We start from the raw sequence: 17,720 nt of genomic DNA, 5'->3' as shown, positions 1-17,720 counted from the left end.
ATTTCACAGGAATTAAAGCAAAGTGGAAATGAAATTTGCAAATTTCATTTTTTCTGCTGAATTTCAAATTTATTAATTTTTTTTCTGTAACACAGAAGGTTTTACCAGAGAAATACTACTAAATATGTATTGTCCAAATTCTGCAGTTTTTATAAATGTCCCACATGTGGCCCTACTGCGCTCGTGGACTAAAACACAAGCCCTAGAAGCAAAGAAGCACCTAGTGCATTTTAAGGCCTCTTTTTTATTAGAATATATTTTAGGCAGCATGCCAGGTTTGAAGAGGTGTTGAGGTATCAAAGCAATGGAAACCCACCAGAAGTGACCCCATTTTGGAATCTACACCCCTCAAGGAATTCATTTATGGTTTTTGTTATCATTTTGACCGCACAGTTTTTTCACAGCACCTATTTGAATTGGGCTGTGAAATGAAAAAAAAGATATTTTTTCCATTAAGATGTAATTTTTGATCAAAATTTCTTATTTTCACAGGGAACAACATACCCCATTTTGTTGCCCAATTTGTCCTTAGTGCGGCAATACCCCATTTGTGGTGATAAACTGCCGTTTGGGCCCATGGGAGGGCTCAGAAGGAAAGGAGCGCTATGTGTTTGTTGGAGTCCAGATTTTGCTGGATTGGTTTTCGGGTGCCATGTCGCATTTACAGAGCCCCAGAGGTATCAAAGCAATGGAAACCCACCAGAAGTGACCCCATTTTGGAAACTACACCCCTCAAGGAATTCATTTATGGTTTTTGTTATCATTTTGACCGCACAGTTTTTTTACAGCACCTATTTGAATTGGGCTGTGAAATGAAAAAAATGATATTTTTTCCAATAAGATGTCATTTTTGATCAAAATTTCTTATTTTCACAAGGAACAACATACCCCATTTTGTTGCCCAATTTGTCCTTAGTGCGGCAATACCCCATTTGTGGTGATAAACTGCCGTTTGGGCCCATGGGAGGGCTCAGAAGGAAAGGACCACCATTTGGCCTACTGGAGCTTTTCTGGTGCTAAGTCATGTATGCAGAAGCCCCTGAGGTACCAGTAGAGTTGAAACCCCCGAGAAGTGACCCCATTTTAAAAACTACACCTCTTAAGACATTCATCTAGAGGTGTAGTGAGCATTTTGACCCCACAGGTACTGTGTAAAAGATAATGCGCAGCAGATGGTGCAGAGTGAGATTTGCAATTTTATATATATATATATGGCATGTCAGTGTCCGATATAGTGTGCCCAGCATGCGCCACCGGAGATATACACCCCTTAAATTGTAATGTGGGTTCTCCTGGGTACGGCAATACCCTACATGTGGCTGTTATCAGCTGCCTGGGCACACAGCAGGGCTCAGAAGGGAAAGATGAGGGGGGTAAGCTGTGCGGAGTGCATCACGGTAAATTAAAAATCAAGGGATGTATGATACATTTTAAAACAATCTTTTATACAGAGCCCTGGTTTTTCGGGACACGTGTCACATTGGTATATTGTGTTCTTCCTTATCCCCCTCTTATAGCAGACTCTGCACCTCTTTTGACTCTTTCCCTTTCCACCGGTTTGGGGAACTTCTCTTGGAAAGTGTTGCCCTGGTACGATGCGTGTGGCCTCGCTTCCAGAAGTACTGGGTGCCCCCCCTTCCTGGTCCCTAAAGATTAGATCTTGAAATTCCAGGAAAGTTCCCCTCTGGCCTGCACATCGACGTAGCACGTACGCATTGTACAAAGCCATCTGTATGATGTGCCCGGCCAGCTTCTTATACCACACCGCATGGCGCTGTAGGGCTTCAGGACTTGATTTGACAAGTTCTTCCCTCCCATGTACCTATTGTAGTCCAGGATGCAGTCTGGTTTGGGGGTGGCCTTTCCTTCATATATCCTAAACCTGTAGGTATACCCTGATGCACTCTCACAGCTTATACATCTTCACGCCATACCTTGCCCTCTTACCCGGCAGGTACTGGCGGAATTGAACCCTCGCTTTAAAATGTACCAGGGACTCATCAATAGAAATACACTTCTCGGGGGTGTATGCTTGGGAAAACCGGGCACTGAAACGGTCTAATAGGGGTCTCCGTTTATACAAACGGTCAAAATGGGGTCATCTCGGGGTGGGCACGACTCATTATCAATATAATGTGAGAAGCGAAGTATTGCCTCATTTATTTATTTTTTTAGGTTCCAGTTCAGTTCTGAAGTTGCTTTGAGGGGCCCATATATTAGAAACCCCTATCAAACACCCCATTTTAGAAACTAGACCCCTCAAAGTATTCACAACAGCATGTAGAAAGTTTATGAACCCTTTAGGTGTTTCACAGAAATTTAGAGCAAAGTAGAGGTGACATTTACTTTTTTTTTTTGTCAGAAAATCCTCTTTATACCATTTTTTTTATAACACAAAAGGATTTATCAGAGAAACGCAACTTAATACTTATTGCCCAGATTCTGCAGTTTAGAGAAATATCCCACACGTGGCCCTCGGGCCGGTAATGGACTGAAGCACCGGCCTCCGAAGCAAAGGAGCACCTAGTGGATTTTGAGCCCTCTTTTTTATTAGGCACCATGTCCGGTTTGAAGAGGTCTTGTGGTGCCAAAACAGTGGAAAACCCCCAAAAGTGATCCCAATTTGGAAACTAGAGACCTTGAGGAATCCATTGCAGTTTTCATGTCATGCATGCGACTTTTTGATCAGTCTTTATTCTATTTTTATGTGGCGCGGTGACTAAAAAACCGCAATTCTACTATTGTTTTTTTGTTCTATTTTTTTCACAGCGTTCACCGTGCGCTATAAATGACACATTCACTTCATTCTGCGGGGCGATACGATTACGGCGATACCAGATGTTTATAGTTTTTTTATGTCTTATGGCGTTTGCACAATAAAATACGTTTTGTAAACAATCATTCACTTTTTGTGTTCCCTTATTCTAAGAGCCAGAACGTTTTTATTTTTCCTTCAAAAAAGCCGTGCGAGGACTTATTTTTTGCGTAACGAACTGTAGTTTCGATCAGTACCATTTTTCGGTACATGCGACTTTTTGATCTCTTTTTATTCCATTTTTTGGGAGGTGAAGTGACCAAACAATTGTGATTGTGGTGCGGTTTATTATTTATTTTTTTTACGGCGTTCACCGCGCGGGATAAATAACGAAATAATTTTGTAGTTCAGGCCGTTACGGACGCGGCGATACCAATTATGTATAGTTTATTTGTTTATTTATTTATTTATTTTAATAATAAAGACTGACAAGGGAAAAAGGGGGATTTTTACTTTTATTACTTTTAAAACTTTTATTTTCTTATTTTTACACAACTTTTTTTAACTTTTTTTTAACTTTTTTACTTTGTCCCATTAGGGGACTTGAGGGCAGGAGGTCCTGATCGCTATTCTAATACACTGCACTACATGCGTAGTGCAGTGTATTAGAACTGTCAGCTACTCACTGACAGCAAGCATAGTGGGTCCTGACTCTGTCAGGACCCACTAGGCTTCCGTCTATGACATAGCCGGACGCCATTTTTTGGTGTCCGGTTGCCATAGTCACCATCGCCGGCCGCTATCGTGTAGCAGGCCGGCGATGGCGGATTAACCCCTAAGAAGCCGCGATCGCTATTGAACGCGGCTTCTGAGGGGTTAAATCTGCGGGGACCACCGCGATCGGTCCCGGCACATTGAGCAGTGATAGTCTGCTGTCGGAAACAGCAGCTATCACAGCTCATGCACGCGCCCCGCGCGAACGGCGCCGTGTTTACTCCATGACATACTATTATGTCATGGAGCGCGAACGATGCACTTACCATGACATAATAGTATGTCCTGGAGCGTTAAGGGGTTAAACTGCACAAAGAAATGCAGCGTTTTTTAACTAACAGCATTTTTTATGCTGTTTTTGAGGTATTTTTTATTTAGTTTCATTGTGTGCATGCCAACTAATGGCATACAAAAAGCAGGCTGCGTTTGGAAAACAAGATGTCAATGACCAAAAAAATTCCACAAAAATGCCTTAAGGGTATGTGCACACGATAGCAGGCATTTACGTGTGAAAAGAGAAAACAGCTGCCTCGTTTCACACGTAAATGCTCCTCCTCGTATTATGCGAGGCGTCTGTGACGCTCGTAAATCTTGAGCTGCTCTTCATTGAGTTCAATGAAGAACGGCTCAAATTACGTTGCAAAGAAGTGCTCTGCATTTCTTTGCCGAGGCAGTAAATTTACGCGTCGTCGTTTGACAGCTGTCAAACGACGACGCGTAAATTACAGGTCGTCTGCACAGTACGTCGGCAAACCCATTCAAATGAATGGGCAGATGTTTGCCGACGTATTGTAGCCCTATTTTCAGACGTAAAACGAGGCATGATACGACTCGTTTACGTCTGAAAATAGGTCATGTGAACCCAGCCTAAGCAAAAACACAGCGTATTTAGTGCTTTTTATATTTTACAATAAAATCTTGTTCAATATCTTGCTGCACAAAGAAACTCACCCCAAAATCACTATTAAAAAAAAGTAATTATAAACACCATGAAAAATGCAGCCAAACGCTGTGTGTGACAAGCAGGCCAGGTGAAGCGTGCTCCACGCGAAACTACCGTCACCATGTGTGCAGTCCTACATTTCCCCACTGTGATACCCATTAGGATTGCAATAAAGAATATCCTCCTCATACGACTACTAGGTGAGTGCCGCCTCTTGTTTTCTTCATGAATCTACAGTTTAAAATATATGAGAAAATCCAAAGTATCCCACTATATAGAAAGTTATCATCATAAATCTATTTACCTAAAAAAATTATATAAGACATAAAATGCCAATAGTTGAAAAATATCACAGTCTTTGTTATTCATTACATCCAAAAACAGATTCAAATGAGACATAATGGAAAGAGCGGCATCACCGGTTTGAAAAATATGGGATATGATTGTTACATTGCAAACCCACCAAGATGGCAACATTAGTAATGGGTAAATTGCATGGTGAAAATACAAATATAAAGATATAAATAATAGAGGAACTAGAACATTTGAATGATGCAGAAGGGGTCAATACTATGGAACAAACGTCATTATTGTATTGTTTAAAACAATCCCAACATAATGTAAAAATGTCATAAGAAGTCCCTTAATACTGTACATACCCATAGCTTTTTACAAACCAAGATGATGCCAACCTCAAAGCACATTTCGCCACAGCTTTTGTCTGGTTCGCTTTTCAATAAAAAGAGTTTCTGCAAAACGACACTGTTTTTTACACATTTTTATGCAACTGTACAGTTTCATGCGTCTGGGGCAATATGTTCAGCCACACGTAAAGAACATGTTTGAAAAATATAACCCACAAACGCACTGTGAATAGATCCTAAACCACGCTAGAGCTGTCTGGCACCTGCTTGTCCCTGTTGAAATAACAATAATCAGTCAAGCCAAATGCATATACTAAATATTAAGGGAGTTAGGTGTGTCTACTGTAGGCCAAAACAGGTGTTTAGAGGAGTTACAGTATTCTATGTCTATGACCACATAATCTGCACTAAAGTAGAATGGATTCAACACTGCACAGAACAAAAAAACAGTCAAGATGAAATCTATTGTAAGGGTAAGGGTATGTTCACACGCAGTGGTTTCACGCCTCGAATTACGCGTGAAAAAAACGTCCCTAATATGCCTACAAACATCTGCCCATTGCTTTCAATGGGTTTTACGATGTTCTGTTCCCACAAGCCTTAATTTTACACGCCGCTGTCAAAATACGGCACGTAAAATGACGGCTCGTCAAAAGAAATGCAGGACATTTTTGGGACGTTTTTGGAGGCGTTTTTCATTGACTCCATTGAAAAACAGCTCCAAAAACGGCCGTAAAAAACGTAGCGAAAAACGCCAGTTGTTAAAAAAAGTCTGAAAATCAGGAGCTGTTTTCACCTGAAAACAGCTCCGCATTTTCAGACGTTTTTGGTCACTACGTGTGAACATACCATTTCAGGCCGAAAATCAGAACGCCTCCAAACATCTGCTCATTGATTTCAATGGGAAAAACGACGTTCTGTTCCGACGGGGCGTTTTTTTACTCGGCCGTTGTGAAAAAACAGTGCATAAAAACTCACCCCGTAAAAAGAAGTGTGTATCGCTTCTTAAGACGTTTTTGGAGCCATTTTTAAAAAACGTCTGAAAATCAGGAGCTGTTTTTGCTTAAAAACAGCTCCATATTTTCAGACGTATTTTGCGAAGCGTGTGAAGATACCCTTATATGAGGGTCAACTAAATAAATACTAGAAAAGTGAGCAACTCATAGATGACAATGGTGTTAGTAAGCTCAAATATATAGCACCAATCTGAATATACTACAACAGACACCTGAAATTGGTTGGCATAATAAACTGGTGTGTGTGGTTGTGTGTATTATAGATGTTTTTATGTATCAATCCGAGTACATAAGATGGCTCTGCATAGTTTCGACACCAGATAAGGCTTTGGTTAATAGACTCAGAAAAAAATCTGTTATTATAAACCTACAGAATGTCCCCAAAAAATATTACAATACATACTATGAGGGAACTAGGTCCAATAACTAAAGAACCAAGTTAACCTTTCAAACTCACAGTAACCCAAGTCCAAAGATAAATCCCAACCCACCCTTAAAATCAGATAGGGGATAGAAGGTATTCCCAAAACACATAAACGAAGTATAACATCCATTTGTAATAATTGATAGGAAGAATGAAATTACAGGGAATAATATGGGGGGGGGGGCAGAAAAATCAAACATTGGAAGCTTAGTGGGAGCGCTAACATGCAATACCTCATTAGTAATCCACATCTTTAGCCAAAGGTTAACATATAGCCAATATTATTAAAAGGTCTGATAAATGCTGCCAATAGTGCAAGAACTGAGAACATCTCATTCTCTTAAAGGGAACCTTCAAGGTGATTTATGCCGCCCAATCCAAGAGCTGCCTACGATAGAGGGAGAGAAGCTAAGTTCTGTGGTATACAGGTTTATATGATTTGAAGCAGGATTTTTGAGTAAAAAGCAGAGACAACCCAGACAGGACTCATAGTAGAGGCAGTGAGAGTCCTGCTAACCCCGCCCCCCAGGTTGATTGACAGCCTTATCTTTACACATGCTGAAATAGGGGAAAGTTCTCAATCATCCTGTGTTGGCTGGGTTAGCAGGGTTCTCACTGTCTATAGATAACTGGAATTAGGTTTTGACAAGACCAATAAATTGCACAGGCTGACTGGATAGGAAACCTATGCAAAGGATTCAGACAGTGAATACAAGCAAAAAGAGCCGTCCAGGTACAGACAGAAAATAAGCCAGCAATTTCAAGTTATAAAAATAAAAATACAGCTAAAGATTCCTAAAGAATTCATTCCAGAACAACTGTCTCATTAGCAGAAGAAAAGCGGAGATACATACATGAGGAAAACAGATAATGAACGGCAATAAGGGTGTGTATATAGAAGCATTCCTATTTTCAATTTATTGCAGTTGTTTCCTTTTGCGTTATTTCTGGGGTTCCCTACATGATTTTTTATCTTATGATGAACTACAACCTGTCTGGTAAAATACAGGAATGTCATGACCCCATACTATACAACATATAATCTTTATTACCACTTCCATTCTTCCTATTTCATTGCTTCTCAAGCCTTAAATTCACAAATCCTTGGTTTCCATACAGTATATTGCTCTAAATTGGTCTAAAAAGAAAAGTTATCATTGAGTGAATATACTTTCTATTATCAATTACACATGACATGATGTATTCCACGTGTGTAACCTGGCTTAATAAGTTATCCTGTCTTCAAGAAGAAGAGGAATTAATGTGCAGATAGACATTTTTGGAAAGACCCTTCCTCATTTGCATCTGTACCTCATAAAAGTACTGGTCAAAATACCCCTATAAAGTTTCCAACCCAAGTGCCCCCACAACACAGGCAAACAAAAATATTTCTGCACAGTAATGTTGCCAGCTGCTGGCTGTATGCTTCGTCTTTTGAAACTAATAATTTAAAGAGAACCCGTCACCTGCCCAAAATACTGCAGCTGGCATCTCAGTTAAATTGCAGGCGCCTCACAGATTCTAAGTTTTGTTTTTTTTCCTTCTAGCCCCGACCGTTGCTGAGATATCGGTGCCGTTAGTTTTGGTGCCCGATATGCAAATAAGGCCTTAGACTGTCAAGTGGGCGGGTAACACCTATCACTTTATAAGGGGTAACCTCCAACTTGACAGTCCAAGGCCTCATTTGCATATCGGGCACCAGAACGAACGGCCCCGATGTACCAGGAATGTTCGGGGTTAGAAAAAAAACAAAAGAAAAAGTGGCACAATCTGTGAGGTGGCTGCAATCTAACTGAGATGTCAACTGCAGTTTTTTAGGCAGGTGACAGGTCCTCTTTAAGTTTGTCATATCTGTAACAATTGGCCCTGTTGACATGTTTCCTATTAAAGAGCTGTCTTTCCCACGTATGGAGGCTGAAATGATAAACTGTGGATCTGCATTTTGTCTTATATGGGGGAAAGACAGCTTTGTGGTAGGCTGGTGAAGCAATTTGACAAAGATCTTAACTGGGTCCTTAAAAGTTTCTCAGCTCTTATGGTGTTCTGGTGGTCTCGATGGAACTCAACCATTGGGATCATTCAGCAAAGTAAGGGTATGTTCACACGAGGGCGTCCGTAATGGCTGAAATAACGGGGATGTTTCCGCCTGAAAACATCCCCGTAATTTCAGCCGTAACGGCATGTGCAGGCGCTTGAACGCCGCGTCCATTACGGACGTAATTGGCGCTGCTATTCATTGGAGTCAATGAGTAACGGCTCCAATTACAGCCAAAGAAGTGACAGGTCACTTCTTTGACGCGGGCGTCTATTTACGCGCCGTCATTTGACAGCGGCGCGTAAATATACGCCTCGTGTGAACAGACAAACGTCAGCCCATTGCTTTCAATGGGCAGATGTTTGTCAACGCTATTGAGGCACTATTTTCGGACGTTATTCGGGGCAAAAACGCCCGAATTACGTCCGTAATTAGTGCGTGTGAGCATACCCTTAAGCATTACCTACAATCGTTAACTGTCTTGATGAATCCAAGTCATGTGGATATTATTTTATCAATGTTTTTTTCACTTTTTCAGTATAATTAGGCTCTGAATATGTAAAGCTATAGAGATACAGAAATTTGAGTATAAGATGTACTGTTATTTTAAGAAGTTTTTTCAAATAAATTTCACTAATGTTACTCTTTCTAAAATGTATTAATCTCTGGGTTCCAGAATCCGTTCTTTCTATCTTAGATTTAAGCATATAAAGATTTAAGCCAGCTGGTATCTACCCTTACACTTTGATTTATTTTGAGTCACAGTTTGGCACCACAATGTCCCTTATTGTTGACTAAAAGCCACTTGTGAACAGATGTACTTGGCACATTTTAACTAAATACATGCTACATTTATAAGGCATCTGTTGCATGTTGAGAAGAAAGAATAAAAAGAGAGTATCCTATTGTGTGATGCCTAAATTTGTCTTGGCAGAGTAAAACTTAAAACACTCAGCTCATCCAAAAAGAAAAACATCAAATGCAACATATTTGCTGCTAACTATTTAGACTGACTGTCTTCTAGACGTTTCATCCCTAAATGAACTATATTATAAACTCAATGCCTTTTACTAATTTTGATTATTTAATTAAAGTAAACGTTATGGTCAGAGTAATGTAATAAGCCTCCTCATTATAATCATATGCTAAGATTTTTTTAACATCTGATTAATAATAAGTAATATGAAGGAAAACTATAGCTGTGCCCAAATTAACTAGAAAAACATCAATTTTTAATATGGTAGCATTTAAAATAAATGTCCACCTACTAATCCTTTACCTATAATATTTGTAGGTCCAAAATTCTGTACTGATTAATTTCTTAATATATTTCTTTATAATGGCCGGAGCTCTATTTTTCAGATGAGCTTCAAATCCCCTGGATAGTCTTATATTTATAAAAAAAAAATAAATAAATATGGCTGCTTGCAGCTACCACAAGTGGAGCTTATGAGCATACTGTTTTTATTACAGATTTCAATGTATAAACAGTATACAGTTGGCTCCCATGCTCCATCTAGTGGTGGCTGCAGGCATCCAAAATGTTATAATTTAACTATATGTCTGCAAGGGATTTGGAGCCCTGTATGAGAAAAATAATATATTATTACATCAGCCCAGAGTTTTGGACCTATTTCGAATGGAAAAACAAAATGGTGTTCGAATGTGGAAATGCATTTTAAACTGCAAGATTATTTTCAACATACAGATGGCCTCACCTTCCTTTTGATATCAAATATCAGTAACATCCCGTGATTCATACTGGACATAACAACTGATTTGATATTCTTAAGTGTGTGTGTGTGTGTGTGTGTGTGTGTGTGTGTGTGTGTGTGTGTGTGTGTGTGTGTTTGTTAGAACAACACAACAGGTAAAGTACTGTAGATTGAAATCATTTGTAAAACATTTTTTTATACATGGTTTAGAAAGATATCAATCAAAACAAAACAAGCTGAATCATAATTGATAATAATAATTAGTATTACAATTATTATTTAAATGTTTCATGAACTATTTGTCTTTTGATTTAATTCTATACTATATTCTTCTATCATTGTTACACTAATAAAATAACTGCCAGTACTTTTAGTCAATTTAGACATTATTACTGACCAGTATAATGCTTGTTTCTTAATTTATACTTACCTTTTATAGCACTCCGCTCCCTAGCTATTTCTGTACATTATGTTACTTAAATAAGAAGTTCACACTATTCTTAGTCATCAAAGGCTATTTCTTCTACAAAATCTATTCCGGCCAGAATAGCTGTGCATGCCAAATGCTTTGTATTTTCCTCATGTGATACATATTTCGATTTTAGAGAAATCTTGCCAGGTGTGAAAACTTTCCAACCTGTTTAAAGATGTATTCTTGTCCATGGTGTGTATTTGTATGGACCTGAGTGTCGAGGGTGGACACAGACCGCAGAAGACACCCGTGCAAGAATACGTCAGGCCACCAGAGAATGAGTTAATTTGTTAGAACCTCTTTATTTACCCAGAAGTATTATTTTTTTTTCTCTATTCATTCTCCCATTCTCCTTTTGTAAGTCTCATAAAATGAGATACTTAGCATGTGGCGGGAAGGAACACGCTCACAAGATTATCTTGAGACATGATTAGAAGAAAAGTATTACGACATTTTTTCACTAATTATAGGGTTTTACCATTTCAGTTATAATGACTCATGCACATGGTTGTATTACAGTTTTGTACAAGTTTTTAAGTTGTACAAAGCTCTAAAACCAAACCCCTAAAATGATCCTCAGTAAACATCTAATCAACTGTAAGGGTATGTGCACACTCTAGCAGGCTTTTACGGCTGAAATGACAGACTGTTTTCAGGAAAAAACAGCTGCCTCGTTTCAGCCGTAATTGCTCCTCCTCGCATTTTGCGAGGCTTCTCTGACAGCTGTAAATTTTGAGCTGTGCTTCATTGAGTTCAATGAAGAACGGCTCAAATTTAGTCTGAAAGAAGTGTCCTGCACTTCTTTGGACGAGGCTGTATTTTTACGCGTCGTCGTTTGACAGCTGTCAAACGACAATGCGTAAATGACAGGTTGTCTGCACAGTACGTCGGCAAACCCATTCAAATGAATGGGCAGATGTTTGCCGACGTATTGTAGCCCTATTTTCAGACGTAAAACGAGGCATAATACGCCTCGTTTACGTCTGAAAATAGGTTGTGTGAACCCAGCCTTACTTGCTTGGACAGTGTCTCAAATAATCCACTGCTAGAAACAACTAAGATCCAGCACACTTCCTATGTCCTATAAACACTACCAGATCTATACCTCAGTAATGTGTAGCCTCAAGTTGTCTGACACCTTAGACTGTGCCCATCAAGCAGGCCACACTTTAAGTATTGTATGGCTATATCAAATGTCTGCTTGTACAAAACATTGAAGGTGTGTTTCTAACTTAGACATTTTTGTCATATCCACATCATATGCCATAAATGTCTGATAGATGCGGGTCCCAGCTCTGGGACCCACACCTATTTTGAGAATGGGGGTCACCTGAACCCTGTTTTGCCCATTGCGGCGGCCATAGGCTACAGTTTCCAAGTGGGGACTAGTGGAGCGAAGGTCACGCATGATCGCGACTCTTTCCATTTTGTTCAATAGGAGTTATGGTAACTGTTCTGGGACTCACACATACATCGAGAACAGGGGTCAACTGACCCCCATCCCGCATGGTGCGGCGGCCGTAAGTTGCCAATTCCGGATGGGGACTAGTGAAGAGGGGACCGCGGCTGTTCCATAGCTTCCATTGGCTGTTACCGTAACTCCCATTAAACAGAATAAAGAGAGCCACATGAATGCGTGACACTCTCTTCACTAGTCCCTGCTTGGAAACTGAAGCCTGTGGCCACCGCGCTGGGCAAAACAGGGGGCGGGTGACCCCCATTCTCGGTATAGGTGCTGGTCCCAGAGCAGGGAGCCGCATCTAGCAGACATTTATGGCATATCCTGTGAATATGCCATAAATGTCTAAGTTGGGAATACACCTTTAAAGGGAACCTGTCATCAGCATTTCACCTATTAAACCAGAAATACCTGGTGGTAGTGGGTGAAAAATAATTTCTATATAACCTATAATTGTCTTCTTAGTCAGGTCTGTAGCTTTAGTATTCAGCTTTTTAGTGTTCCCACACCGTATGCAAATGAGCTTAAAAGAGTCAAATCTTCATTTGAAAAGAGTCAAATCTTCGTTTGAAAAGAGTCATATCTTCATTCCTCAAGTCTATCCGAGTTTATCCCGCCTACTTACTTTTGATTGGCAGCTCCTCGCCTTCCCCCAGCACACAAAATCACGCGCTTGTGCATTGATGTCCTCTTCTGGTGTGGGACACCGGATTATTACGATAAAAGGTGCAAAATGTTGACCGTTATTTACAGTCGGAAGAGGCGTTTAGGAGAGGGGATAACGGCAATGAACTTTTGATAGCAGCGGCCAGTGAGGGATAAGTAAAGTTCAATAGGTGAAATGCTGGTGACAGGTTCCCTTTAAGGTGCGCTTCCCATAACATCTAGCCTACTCTGTAGCTTTCCACTTGTCTTTCTCTAGGAGTATTTAATTAACATATAAATAGTCAAAACGTACTTCTGTTTTATTCATATGTATATTTCCTCCCAGGCCTTGCCAATAAGCACAGGCCTACTGTGTCTATAGATTAAAATGTACTGCATATAACCCTACTAATAACTGGAGGCTGAACATCACATTACATGGATGCTCTACACAGGACTAATCCGTGGGCTATAACATCCAAGTATGCAGAGACAGAGGTTTACTGCACTGAAAAAAAAGAGGTATGTAAGCAGTATTGTAAATCATTTTACAATAAATTAGACAATTGTATAATTCCATGTTAAACAATTAATTAATTAAATTAATTATATCCCTTTAATTTTTTGTAGTGTACTTGTTTTTACATTTTGATTGATCATTAATCTATGTAATAATTATGTACATTTAGGGGTTAACATTTTATTGAGACATATTGGCACTGGATTTTTTCAGCCATTTAAAATCAAAATCGTTATGTCTATGGCAGTCTAGAGGAACACTAAACCTAGAAATGAATGATTACAATATACAGAAGATATATTTGTATCAGGAACATGCAAAAAATTCTGCAGACTTCCAAATACAGAACACAGTGCAACAGCAAGAATGTCTGTTTGGCTAGGGACCCACTCAAAAGGCGTCACCTTCTCATGGCAGGTGGGCTCACATAATTTGATCAAACTGTGCGCTAAGAACCTCACTATTGTAAGTATAATAAATATAGCAGTAAGGCAAGCTTAAATTTTCTTTACATTCAATGTTTGCATATGTCTTAGCACAGAGTGCTGTTGAATTATTTTTTGTTTTGTTTGCAGTCACATAGCGTACATACGCCTGCACGTTTATTTAATTTTTTTTTTTAGGATGTACTGATCAACTTTGTTGTTTTTTTTGCCTTCTTCTAAATGGCAATAAATGTAAAAAAATAAAATAAAATACTTACCTGCCAATCTAATAGCTCTGGATCCCATCTTCATTTTCCTGCTGTGAGGTCCAGAAGTATTAAAGTATGAATAAACACCTCCGATAATTTATCTCTATGTGAAGTACAATGCTGGATCTGTTGTTGTGTATTAGAAACTATTCATTAGGAGTCTTAAAGGCTATGCACACATTTTGAAATCTTTTTTTTTTACATTTTTTTAAATAAAAATGTCTATCAGTGTGTTTTGTGAAATGTTCAGGTCCAGTGACAGCGGGTCCTGCATGTCTATGAGACACAGAATCGAGCTGTTACCGATCACATCTAAGTTCACACCTTAGATGGGATCGATAACAGGTAGATCCTGCGTGAAAAGAGACGCAGGACCTGCTGTCACTGAACCCGTCAGTGCCACTGACCTGACGAATACAGGGCTCAGCGCATGATACAGCTGCTCTGTACACACTATACAAAGCAGCTGTATCTCAAAAAATAAAATATTATTTTATAGATAGATAGATAGATATACATATATATATATATCTATATATATAGATATATATATATATCTATATATATATATCTATATATATATATATATATATATATATATATATATATATATATATATATATACATATATATATAAACTATTTCAAAGGTGTGCATAGCCTTTAAGGACTCCCTAATCAATTATTCAAATTTTTTTTCTTTTTCACCATAGTCTCACTGTAAGTAAAAACAAAGACTGTTGTCACTTGTATTCAATAATTCCATTTGTCATGTATCTCTCATAGTTACAAAGATTGAAAGGTTTTATTCATCCAGAAAAACACCCTTTTTCTTAGCAGTTTCCTTGGCAGAGATTGCCGGGGGTCTAGGATTTCAGCAGGGAATTCTAGTAGGACACGGCACCTATAGAGTAAAAGCACTTCTTATTGTGGCTCTTCTCTCTGGCTGCTAGAGGAGTATTTGGAGCTGTGGACTATTTCCATTCTTCTATGATGTCCATATGCCCTGAATGGACTTATGAATAGGTATTGTGCTGTGTGAAAAACCTTTTGAAATGTTTAAAATGGACTTATATAAGGTGATAGTAATAGAGTTGACTATTTTATAGAAAATTTTTAGAAAATGTTAAAAATAAAAGAAAACAGCAGCACTACAATGATTGTATGTTCTACATTGTATTAAATCTTTTCACATACAGCTTTTTTTTTTCCTGAGATTCAGTGTAACCCAATTAATAGTATCTAGGGTAAGAGGTGATAAGAGAAATCAATTGTAGATGTGACTTCCACGGGTCATCATGCTGACCTGAATTTGACACTATGTCAAAGCTTCATGAATAGACAACAAATAAAAAAATATTGATCTTTTGAAAGAAAATAGAATGTAATAATTATTTTTTCTTTCATTTTTTATTTATTCAGGAAATGGAACTGGACACATTCTAAGCAACAAAAGTCTGAAAACATTTATCAGGGAATCCACAATAATAAGATCATATACTGTATATATGCATTATTTACATATTCACTGCATCTGACCAGAAAATGACAATCTTTATTTATTTATGTGCCATAGTGTTCAATAGTATCTGCATCTTTAGGACGCAGATACTATTGAATGTGGCATCGCTACTGCTGTAGCAGCAATAGCGGATGCTAGCGTCGCCGCCGGGCATGGGGGGCCGTGCTGGCATGTGGCATGGGCCCCCTCATGCCACGTGCCCCATAGCAGCCGCCCCCCTCCGTACAAGCTGGTGTTTAGTAGCCACTCTCTCCTGTGATCAGCCCCCCCACAAGCTGGTGTTTAGGAACCGCTCTCTCCTGTGAGCACCCCCCTACAAGTTGGTGTTTAGTAGCCGCTCCTCTCCTGGGACCAGACCCCCACAAGCTGCTTTTTAGTAGCTGCTCTTTCCTGTGAGTATCTGTGTGAGTAGCTCTTCTCACATATGAATTCCATCATCAGCTCCTCACGTAGCAGGCTTACTGCAGATGACTGTAAGGCTTGTGTTCAGCTCAAAGTCACCTCGTATTCACCACAGATGGATCATCTTTACAAAGAAAGTCAGGTACACTGAAATGTAAGTTTAATTAATTGATTTACATCACATACATAGCAACAGTTTGTGTTATATGACTTTCTTTTTTGCATGGCACACTGAGTACTATATCTTTTATTTTCTTCTTTTATCGGTACACCATACAAAACAGGTTGCCGACCCCTAGCCTAGACCCTTCGTTCCGGAAAGGGAAATATTAATGTTTCAGCAAATCAAGGCATTTCAGACAATTGTATGCTACCAACTTTGTGGGAGTAGTTTGGGGAAGGTTCTTTTCTGTTCCAGTATGACACTGCCCCAGTGCACAAAGCAAGGTCCATAAAGGCATGGTTGGGTGAGTTTGGTGTGGAAGAACTTGATTGGCCCACACAGAGACCTGACCTCAATCCCATCGCACATCTTTGAGATGAACTACAATTCAGATTGCGAGCCAAGCCCTCTCATCCAACATCAGTGTCTGACCACACAAATGCTTCTTTGTATGAATGGGCAAAAATACAGACACACTCCAAAATGTTATACAAAGACTTCCCCGAAGATTGGAAGCTGTATATTTGCAATCTCTCCAATCTGTTGTATTTTGTGAAATAATATATCTCCGTTACTAAAATTATCACATAACAACAAAGTAAACACAGTTAGTCTTTTTCATGAAAGCTGTAATCATTGACAAGTCATGGTAAAGTGTTAATGGAACAACCTAAACGTCATTAACAATGAACAGAAAATATCAATATAATTTGATGATTGTGCAAAAAAGCTATATTTTTCTGCTCTCCGACTCAATAATAAGAGTGTATCTGCAATGCATAGAAATATTGAAGATAAATCTAGTATTTCAAACTTAGTAAGTTATTTTTCTTTTAAAACAGCATCTTATCCTAGGGACTAGAATGACATTAAATCGTTAACGGCATAAGGATGAGGTGAGGAGCTACAAAATGAAGTAGGAACAACCCAAAATTAAATTGTACGTTTAGAAATGGAGCATTTGTGAGTCTATGGATTAATTTTTTTTAAAAAAAAAAACATTAATTGAATCCGTGGGACATTTGGGCATTAAGTTGAAAATCCAGTTGTTTTTTCTAGTGTGCAGTAAAAAAAATCTTTACCTTGTCCATGTACTTAGAAAGTTCGGCATGCATTGTGCAAACCTTCAACCTCCTGTCTTTTCATCCTTTTTCTTGTAATGTGGACATGTGGTAATGGGGCGCCTCGTGCATCTAAAATACCTTTAGTCATTACTCTTATTGGACTAGTTGAACCTAACTGAATTCAATATTCAAATGCTTCACACCCATATACACTGGCAATGTGTAGCCTACAAAATAATATAAGCAATATAATTATTAGACCCTGTTTAAATGGGCAAATGGGTGCAGCGTGCTATAAGAGACACTTCCTGTGTCTCTGATTAATGTAGTATAAAGAGGAAAGGACGTAAAACTATTTATCAGTATTTTTTTCTTTTTATCAAAATATATTTTATTCATAGAAAAAAATTGTATCAACAGAACATGCTCTTGATCAACAATATATAGCAAAAAGTGATATCACCCATAGTCCGT

The sequence above is a fragment of the Rhinoderma darwinii genome, chromosome 2, assembly GCF_050947455.1.
Source record: "Rhinoderma darwinii isolate aRhiDar2 chromosome 2, aRhiDar2.hap1, whole genome shotgun sequence".
Taxonomy (NCBI): Eukaryota; Metazoa; Chordata; class Amphibia; order Anura; family Rhinodermatidae; genus Rhinoderma; species Rhinoderma darwinii.
The sequence above is the reverse complement of the archived record's forward strand: the minus strand, read 5'-3'. Positions refer to the sequence as shown.